The sequence below is a fragment of the Passer domesticus genome, chromosome 11, assembly GCF_036417665.1.
Source record: "Passer domesticus isolate bPasDom1 chromosome 11, bPasDom1.hap1, whole genome shotgun sequence".
Classification (NCBI taxonomy): Eukaryota; Metazoa; Chordata; class Aves; order Passeriformes; family Passeridae; genus Passer; species Passer domesticus.
This window is the reverse complement of record NC_087484.1, coordinates 7696747-7707750: the sequence shown is the minus strand read 5'-3', so window position 1 is coordinate 7707750 and position 11004 is coordinate 7696747. Positions and strand designations below refer to the sequence as shown.

Genomic DNA, 11004 nt, shown 5'->3' with positions numbered 1-11004 from the left:
TCTTTAATCACATCTCCAGCTGGTATTTATGACAGGACCTGCTTTCCACCAGATTTCCTTTTCACCACCATCCTTCCCACCCAAACCAAGAGTGTTCACATTGTGCTAATAACACCCTGCATGCCTCTGGGCAGATCTGCCCTGTAGGTGTGTCCACCAGGAATGCCAGGCTGGCTCCCAGCTGTTGCTGACCTCCCTTCCCACCAGAGCCCTGTCCCGGGCCAGGCTTCCCTCACACAGACCCAGCACATTGTTGTTTGGTTCACAACAATCACAAAAAAGGCTTTTGGTTGGGTTTTGTCCCTCCCCTCTTTATTTTGGTATAAATATAGTAAAATGGGTTGATTGACACTGCTCTTGGGGAATTAGACTTTCCTGGCCTTTAGGTTGGAGATCACTTTCAAGACAAGTTATGTATCGTATAGGAAAAGTGTAGGTAAAGACTGAGGAGAGGTCATAGTACCACTGATTCCACAACACCTTCTCATCTCATTTCCAGCTGAGGTTTAAGAAAAATCACACAGGCTCAGAGTTTCAAAAATTTGTCTACCATTTCAATCAAGTTTCTGAAGTAGCTGCAGAATAAATAAACATATAGGAAGTGTTTAGCACTTAAGCTTTATAAATCTGAAGCTGGATACTCAAAATTGGAGAGGTTGTGTGGATATATTTATTATTTTTTTTAAATCCCCTCATGGCCTATTATTCTAGAAGTAGGGTGCAATAATCTACCATGCAGGGATAACTGGGGACTCTGCAAAAAAAAAAAAAAAAAAAAAAAGCTATGAACATGACAGATGATGTTCCTACAGCCATATGAGGCAAACAAACATATGGTTGCTCTGTCTGAAGTTCCTACAATCCTTTATGTCTTCAAAGTGTAGGAAAACATTGGCTGATTAACATAATTAAAGCATTTTACAAGTGATTCCTAATTATTTTTGCAAATGTAAATGAAGATGCTGACATGAAATTTTTTTGCTGTGCATGATGAATACTGGGTTCTCATTTTACTGAGTACTGTAATCAAATTTAGAACAAATGTTATATAAGTGCATAAGTAATCCTAATCCTAATCCCTTTTCTGCTGTCTCACTTTCTCCATCTAGGTCTGCTGCAGCTGTAAATCTATAAATCTCCCATATTTTGTCATTTCCTCACATATTTTTATTTTTGTTTCCCAATCTCCTGCCTTTCTGAAAGGAGACATTTTTAGTTGTCAATGGTTCTGATGGAATGAAAAGTTTGGTTTTTAGCCTTCTGCCAGTTATCTTACAGTACTGTATGTTTGATCACAGCAAATGTACAGTACCAATGCTGTTGCTATAAGATGTTAAGCCTCACCCTGTTGAAACAAATCTAGAGGTCTTCAAACATTTTTTACTCTGTCCTTAGTTGAATATCTGTTGTTTTCAATGTTTTATTAATATTAGTAGAGGTTGGCTGAGGGTATGTCAACAATGCATAATTCAAAGTAGCTAGAAGATATCAAAGATATCTATAAACAAACTAGTTGGTAATAAATCAGTTCCAGCACTGGAACATTGAATTCCCTGTGAGCAACCTGACCCTGTTTCTGATTTTACCCTACGATTTGTGCCACTGCTGTAATCTGAAATTATTTCACTGGCTCAATGAAAAACAGCCAGGAGGGACAGGATCCAGTGCAGATTTAAATGCTGGACTCAGAAAAACAAGAGAGACTGGGCTAGTGATTGTGTTTTGTGATCTATTTCCACATGATGTTTTGGAATTTATTTAATAATTTAACAAAAAATTATTAAATAATCCAGATATCAATTAAACAATTTTGTAACAATTATATTCTTTAAATCACTTTTATGACACTGTATTTCTTATTTGGAATATTTCTAAGGGTACACAATAGCAAAAGATAAGTATTACAGATGAATGGTTTACAGCATATAATTTATCCAGTTAATTTAATTTCTTTGTATTTGTCTACAAAATGCTTATAATTTTATGTAATTAATTACAAGCAATTATGTGAACCTAATTGCTAAAATAACTCTGAGGATCGTCCAGCTGAAAAAAATAGCAGGCTTTTCATTGCCTTGAGTGGGAACAATGCTGGGCCCAGGAGGTTTATTCCTACCCTGTAGACCTTACTGACATTATTCTTTGGAAGTACACATCTGACATACTATTCCTTCTCTTTCTTGCTTTCTAAAACAAAAATTATTCTTAAGCAGAGAAAATTCACATTTATAAATTGGCGAACGAGACCCAAATATTCTTGGATTTTATTTTTTTAATATCATACTGCCCATGAATCTATTTGTTAAAATATATCTGTAAGAAACATTAGATGATGAGCCATAGCAAGCAAAATAGTCATCCATGTTTTTTAAGTTACTGTATTTTCTTCTCTTCTGCTTATCCTCAGTTTTGCTTGTTCCACAAAAATATATTCAGAAATTTCAGTATCACTGACATCATTTGGGACTTAAGCAATTGTCTTCTAGAAAATAAAATGGGCAGCAGTTTTCCAGTCCCACACTCCTGCCCAAGGCCTGCTGCACCAGCCAATTCTGGTCACCCAGCTCCTTCTAAAAATCAATCATAAAAGCTCAATATCCCCCAAAACATTAAATTTTTCTGAACCTCTAACCTAGATCTTCTTCACCAATAGGTAAAATTTTTTGCTTCTTATCCTGGCCCAAATATGAAGTCTAGTATTGAGAAATACCTGTATACCATATGAAAATAATCCTACTTCTTTAACCTGAAGATCACCCAGTTTCCTTAAGTTTTCTGGTAAAATCTGTTGTTGTTTTTGTTGCTGTCATCTGGACATTATCCTGGACACTTCTTTTCCAAATCTACAAGTACCAAACGGAGCTGGTACTTTAACTGAGGGCTTATCTGTGCTGCACGCAATGGAAAAATAATTTCACTTATCTCCCATGTATTTGTATAACCCATAACAAGATATGCTTGTTTTTTCCTTTATAGCTATTATGCTTTGACTACTGGCAAATGTGTGCTCTATAATATTTGAAACTTTTTTCCTGGCACGCCAAATTGGTCAGTTTATATCTAATGTTGATGCAATTCATTATTCTTAAATAATTCCTATTTTTTTAAATGACCATTTTTATTTTAGCACCACACAGACTATTTATCTACTTCACCAAGATTTTTTTTAATTTACCTTTTCTTCTGCAAAGTGCCTCCCATCCTGGTATCATTTGCAAACATAATAACACAGTATGTCCTAATCCCAGTGCTTAATGGAAATACTGATTAGTATTGGACCAAGAACAGACTCTTATAAGGACCACTCTTTGATTTACACAATGAGAATGGATTTGGCCAGCACTAGCTCTTATTATTAACACGGAATTGAGTTATCCTTAGACAACAGATAGACTCCAGTGCACCCGACTTGCCTGGCTGCTATGGAGCCTTTCTTGAGCCAAACAGGATTCTGGGTTAGTCAAAGAATTCATTACAGACCCCACAGATGTCTAAAACCACTGTTATTGAACGGCATCAGCCCTTTGGAGGAATGCCACCCTAAAGTACCTGAAAGTGATATGGACAAAGTGCATTGTCCAACTTGTACATTTTTAATGATACTCTGCAAGGTAAATGTGTGTGGTGCCAACTGAGCTTGCCCTTCTGCATTTTGCCAAAAAGATACTGCAGGTGACCCAGAAAGTACCGCAGCGAAGAGCTGAGGTTGGATCATCTACACCACTGCTACACATCCTTATGCTCCTTTCTCACTTCTCATTTTCTGCAACTCCAGCTCTGGTGCTGGGCTGATGGCACCCTCAGGAGTGCAGATCTTGGCTGTGAGAACACCATGAAAACCACCCCAAGGAGACGAGTTCCTGTCTATCTGTCATGCATGGCCAGAACAGGGAGTATTTCTCATTGTGTTTTAGGAGAAAGAACAGAGATATTGAGAGACTCATGGATATATTCAAAATTTAGCAATGCCAATTCAGATGGGGTTCGCTTATTTTTAATATATTTCTCTTTTGTGAACATACCCATCTTCTTATTTGAATGTGTGTGACTTTGAGCTGAATAAGGAACTGGGGATTTGCCTGTGTAAGGGCACACATAAATTCAAGAAACAAGCAACTTCTTTTGATAGAAAAGGCTCAAAGAACTATCTGTAAGGAAAGATTATTAACTTTTTTATTTCAGGTTTGAGGGATCTGATTTCCACTCTGAGATTGAAGCACACTAGTAACAGTATAATTTAGATATCAGATTTACCTGTTCCTTACTGCTGCCAGCCTGTATTTGGTTTCTGGGTTCTGATGTTGACTATTAACCTATTTAAATATTCATCAACAGCCTTCTGCCAAGGTGGATTAATTCACCATCTCGGGTCGCTGTCAAGTTGTCAATTTGTCAGATATTTTTCATTTGCCAGTGCCCTTTAGAGTGACAATGGTGGCCCACTTACTTACAGCTGAGCAACAATTTTATTGTTGGTATCTCCTATAGAAAAGCTCTTCAATACTTGAGTGGGTAAAGCTTTCTTTTGTGGCATGTCTGAAAAATAGTCATTTAACCAAAAAGAGAAGTGTATAAGGAAAGGAGCTGATGAACTGTCTTGTTTGATTTATGACAGTGAGGGTCTGTAACACCAATAAGAAAGTTAACTCTGAAGCTAAAGAAACACTGTCAGTTTTTATACCCACTTAATTTTTTATCCAGAACCATGAATAAAATACATTAATATTAATCATGGAAGGATTCTGGCTCTCCCCTCCAGTGATGACCAGAATTAACCCCATAACTTTAATAGAATATGGAATAATTAACTTATTTACTGAACTAATAATTAAACATTAACTAATTATCATTAATGTAATATTTAATATTCACATTACAATTAATACAAATGCCTTTAAAAACCCACATACAAACTAACTGGATTTCTTTTGTTTGCCTCAACTTTTAGACCATCTTTCTGGGGCACACTTTCAGAAACATTCAAGACATACTCCTGCAGCTGATGATTCATGTATTTTTCATGATGGAAATCAAGTCAGCTACATCCAGTGCACAAAGCTCCTTTTATAGCTCAAGTACTTCCAGCTTCCAAGTGAGTATGAAAAACACAAATTAAATAAAACCATTTTCCAAAGCAATGAAACTCTGTTGAAATGTAAAGAGACATTTTTTTTTTGTATTTTGGGGGCATTTAGGAGTGCTAGTCCTCCAGGAAGGAGTCTAGGTAAGCCAGTGGAATTACAATGGGGATGTAAATGGCATGGGAATGAGACCCTTGGGCTCCCAGACATTCTTCCCTCCCCAGGGGCTGTTTTAGGTGAACATACCACAGTAGAAAGGGATTTTCCCTCTCTCAGGCATATCTGATGTGGAGGGTGAGCAGAATAGGACCTAGTGTGACAGCAGGTCAGAGCCCAAGAGGACTTCACTGCAGCCAAAAGCATCCCAGAAAAGCATCTCCAAAAAGTGGTAACCCAAATATGGCATTTCAGACTCAAACATCTCGCTAACTGCATCTCCCAGGATATGCATGCAAAAAAAACCCCAACAAACTCAAGCTTTAGAGAGGGTCCTGGGCTGGAAACTGAATTTTCTCTGTAATTACGCAGAGGCCCTGATTCCTAACACCCACTGACTTCCAGGAGTTTGGTTCCAAGTCTAAAGAGGGCACCAATCTTCATTTAGTTAAACACAATAGAAACAGAAAACTATCTAATATGTATCTGAAAAATGTGACAGTCCAGATTAATAGCTGTGTTTAAAAAGATGACCAAACACACAGAGATCTGCACAGTTCAGTTCTAGCCCCATTTGCTAGAAGCAGTTTGCATACAGTAATTGATTTCAATGTAGTCTGCAATTCTGTTGAGCAGGTGCTGTATTAGCAAATCTATCATTAAATAAATATGACACATGTAATTCTACACATGGGGATGCTTTCACAAGGCTTTGGACGTGTTACAAATTGGTACACGGGTAGACTGTGCTATATAAGATCAGATAGCTGAGGCTGCAGCCTGTGCTGTATACATTTCCACTTTGATAGCAATGCAGTGATGCTGCTAGGTTAGGAGTTATATGAAAAAGAAAAAACTCCCTCAGGAGATCCTTATTTCCTGCAGAAAATTTTGTCTTTTTGTCTTTTTTTTCTTTTTTTTTTTTTTTCCTTTTCCGGTTTTGACAAAAGCTGAACAATGGTGAATTGGAGCAAAGAAAGAAAGGAAATGGTGTGTGGATAGACAGAGTCAACCATCTGGGAGATCAGTTCCAACAAATCCATGGGAATGAACCTCTTTCATCATCATCAGGTTCCAGTAATGCTTCTGCAGGCACTCAGCTACACAAATAAGGTCTGGGCAAACCAGGAGCATTCAGGACTGAAGTTAATGGGGTGCACATTATTTTAGCACCCAAACTGAGTTCCAGAAGAAAGCTAGTATGGTCAAATAATGATTTGTGTTTGTTTGCAGTTTCTGTTCCTAATTAGTCCATAGGGCTGTGAGCTGGCTGTGCCAACAGTGCATTTCCTGAGGGACAATTAATCCCCATGCCTTATGGGAAAGGTGGGTCTGAAAAATGTTAACAACACTTGATGTAGACAATGCAGAGTGCATTTTTAAGTCACTGGTGTTTTATTTGCTCCAAGCAAGCACATCTGCTACACAGAAGTGCCCTTCTGAGGTACTTCTCACACACCAAGAGGTGATTCTGGTTTTTCTCCAGGGTCTGCAATGGCCTGGTGAGTTGGGAGATTAAGACTCTGAGTCCTGTCATGGAGTTGCTTTCATTACATTTCCACAATTCACATTTTAGTGCTCTCTTCAAAAGCTGCTGGTGAACTGCCAAGTTAATTTTAAAACATTTATTCTAGTGGTTAATGGTAGTGTAGTTTCACAGGCTATTAGTCTAAACTTTCTCCTCCTGCAGGCCAGGGAGGTATGTCCCATATGCAGACTTTACTTTTTAGTGAAACTAGGTATTTTTAGTACTTAATTTAAAAAACCCAAACTAACGATTATTTACATAATGATTTCAAATGAGAAGCAGCCTAGCCCTCCCTTATGAAGCTGCTGCAGTGTTCAATCCCAAATGGAGGCAAGCCTTGATCCCTAATCTAAGGCATCCACTGAATTTCAGAGTCCAATACCATCAGATATCTTAGTTATGTAAATATTTAAAAACCACTGTCTAGTCACCACTTGACTTCTGTGTTAATCCACTAAATGGATTAAGCTTTGTACAATTTTCACTGGGATCTTGTTTGTTTTCCAGTTTGCTCCTCCAGCTGGTTTGCAGACAAGCAGTGCTTTGTGGGGAATCAGATGGCCAAAAGTGGAATGAATGAAGTATTACAGATCAAAACCAGAAAGAAAGAAGCACCAGTGAAGGCCAAACCCTCAAATGCTTGGTGTGGGAAAACAGTGTTACGTGTCCTGGCTAGACTGGGGTTGGAAAAGGACTCAGTCATCAGGCTCACACCTAACTAATTAACCTGTTTTTTACTGCCCAGGCCAGCTTGCCCATTGAGTTTGCTGTTAGCTGGGCCATGGAGAGCACAGAGCCAGGACTCCACCTATTTCACATCCTGCTGTCAGCCAGCTGGGGCACCCTCCCCCTGCAGCTTCCTCACACCTCTGCACAGGAACCACAAAAAGGATGTCACACCCTAAAACCAGCCCTGGCCCGCAGCCTCCTGACACTGACAGAGGTGCAGCCTGCTCCAGGGAGGGGCAAGAGATTGCTCCCATATCTCAGCAGTCCTGGACGCACCTGGGTGAATCCAGCTCCTCCTCCCACTCCCTGTGAGTTCATTAGAAACATCTTGCTGCTGGGCAGGAGCAGTTCCCAGTGAGGAGATTTGCAGGCAGGACTGTGAGTCTGGACCTGCCTTGTCATGTCCAGGAGCAGGCTCACCATCCCAATCTTGCTCCAGTGCAATCCTGAGTTTCAAAAGGGAGTAGAGAAACAATGTTATTTTCAAGGGGAAGAGAAGTAATTGGGTAATCGCTTGAGTTACATGCTCAGCTTTCTAGTGTTTGCACAAATGAATCACAAACAGGAAGATTGATGCCACTGGAAACCTTGGGCTGCCTCTCGAGGCAGAGATAATTGTTCATCTCATGCTTAGGCAGTCAGTAAACAAACAATAGCACCTTATACTTCATTTGTCAGCCTATAAGGCACAGGTTGTATTCATGTTTTATCTCTACACTCATCTTACACAATGCTGCCATGCAATTCACAGTGATTTTTTTTGAATTAGCAATAATTATAAGGAGAAACACACCACTGAGTAAATTATAGAGTCACTTGCCATTTCCCCAAGCAGCACACTGCTACTCTCTGCTTCAGTTTTCATGCTCATCTGCACCTGCTACAGGGAAAATCTCAACATGACACAAATTCAAAATATAATCAAAAGCAAGCTGAACCAGTCCAGAGAAGAGTGGTCAGTATTTGTAAAGCACAAATATTTCTGTATTATAAACTGGACTAATAAGCTTTATCAGCATTTCTCAAGCTACAGTTTCAGATCCTTACTACAAATATCTGAAGGATATTACAAGACCTTTTCTTCAGTTTAAAGTACAATGCCTGTCATATATATTTTTGTAAAAGCACTTATGAGTGTCTGCTTGGCCCAACAAGGTCCCCAGAGCTCTCTGGAAATTTCTGAGAACTCAGAAATGCTGTGCAAGGACAAACCACTCCCTGCACACTGCAGAGACCATTGCTTAGTGCCATTCGGCATCTAAATAGAAGAGGATGACACAACATTCAGGTTTGGGGGAATGCAAAACCCAAAGAGACACTGGCTGTAAGTTTGCCATTCAGTAGTCCTTCTCTGAGGACCATGCTCACTAGCACTCAGTGATTCCTGGCAGCCTGAAAAGCTAATTTAATCTTACTGGCATCAACCAATACCTTGGAACTGAGGTGATGAATCTCTGTTCTTATCACCATAGATTGTACAAATGGGGCTGAACATTTACTCTGCAGTGCCTGAAATAACTCAGGAGTCTCTTCCAGCCATTTTTGAATGGCTTTAAACTTCCACCCATTATACTCATAAGAAATTACATTTGCTCATCCTGTTCTTTTTCTCTGTTCCCTGAACACCATTTTCTTTTAAATATGGTCTCAGTTTCAAAGCCTAAGGAGAACACAGTTCCTCAAAAATCTCCATAGAGCATCTGTAAGCTGCACAATATCTGTAAATTCCAGTATGTAGCCTGGAAGCCAAACACAGGTGATGGAAACAAGGACATTTTTATAGGCATGAGCTTATAGGCATTTTAAAACCTGAATACTGAACAGAAGGATGGAAGAGCTAAAACTCTCAGATTTACACCATCTTCTTTCGACACAGCCGTAAGTAAGCAGAGTCAAAAATTATAGGAAACTGAGACAGGAATGAAAAGTAGTTACAGTATCCTATGCCACTTGTTGGCAGCCAGTACACTGGGAAAATGTTTAATATTGGCTAAGGAAGAGCTCACGTGGGGATAGCAAGGATTTCTCTTTACCAATACATCTTCAGCTCACCTTATACAAATAGAAGTCCTGGATATAATCAAACCTTGGCAGGATTTGTGCAAGAAAGAAGCTCTCTTAAAGATATCCATAAACCAGGTCTGAAAGCTGAGGTAATAGAAACACTTCTCTGTCCAGCAATATGTCTGTAAAGGACTTGGCACTGTGGAGAGAGATCCACTCATTTTCTTGAAACAATTGATGATAATCACTAAAGTGTCCTGCTCATCTGTTATTGCACCTTAGTGTTATTTCCAGGGCCTATGCCTGGATATTTCCTGTACTGTGATGCTTCAAAATCTGTTGTATGTACATATATCAAATGCATCATATTGGATCATCAATTCAGATTCCCCTCCAACTCCACTGGAACTCAAGAGAACCAGATCCTGCTAACACTGTTGCCCTGTTATCAGCAATACAGAGCTATGAGCAGGCTCCAGCCCCAGACCCTTGCTTATAAGGCTCTTTATGAAATAATCACTCTACTGAAAGGCTTTAGTAAACCCAGTCTCCTCTTACAATGGACTCTCTTACAGCCTCCCTCGCTTCTGGCCATTCCTTATTTATACCACTCAAATTACTCGGCTCATTAGTCTGCCATTATAATAGAAGTCCAGTTTTGTTTATTTGCTGTTTGTTAACAGGCTTTGCTTTTACAGAATGACATACGTATTTCTGCATTTGCAGAAATCTGGAATGTAACATGACCAAGAGAGTAAAAAAATCAATCAGAGCTTTTAAAGACTTTAATCATTCACATAAACAGCCAGATGACTGCAGTCATTCAGAATAAAAATAAAATCAAAACATACAGACTTCCCTAAACAAGTAGATATCTCTTGAAATGACTAACCAGATAAAGGAAAAAGCTAGTTAAAACAGTATTGACTGAACCATACTGCTTTTGAAAACTCTGATAATGAGAGAGAGCACAGAATAAAATAAAAAGATCTTCCAAGTATTCTGGCTACACTGAAACACAGCAAAGCAGATTGCTTCCACTTAAGGAAGCTTCAGCTCTTACTGTTCTTCTTAAATGGGTTGTGTCACCAGGATTTATAATTAATGTGGACTTAAGCTTGCCAAGACACTCAGCTTTATGTTAAGAGGCCTGAGTGCAGATTTAAGGTGCCAGTTTGGCATTACACACGACTTCAAGTAGATGCTTAACTTCAAGCTCTGTTGTTCCCACTGCTGATCCTAAAGAAATCATCAATTTAGATTACATATGTAGGTATGACAGCAGGAACTGGAGCCTCTGAATTAGGGGCTCACGCCCTCCTTGACGTGTGGTGAATGCTGTCAGAAAGGCCATGTCAACACGTAGGCAATTGCTTCTTAAATCCTTGCAGGTGGCTTCAAAGGATACATGTTAGAGAGCTGTGTCTAGGCAGTTGGATTGGAAAATTGTGGCTTAACAAATTGTTTGAAGAAGTGAGGCCAAATTTTCCACTCTGAACTTTTTGC

At 39.2% G+C, this 11004-nt stretch overlaps 1 long non-coding RNA gene across 1 annotated transcript; it reads left to right on the top strand.

Annotated features, from left to right (window-relative positions):
• Positions 1-6487: 6487 nt before the first annotated feature.
• Positions 6488-7838, top strand: LOC135278700 (uncharacterized). Its single transcript, XR_010346145.1, has 2 exons — positions 6488-6563; positions 7273-7838. It is a non-coding gene; the product is annotated as an uncharacterized LOC135278700 (long non-coding RNA).
• The last annotated feature ends 3166 nt before the right edge of the window (positions 7839-11004 follow it).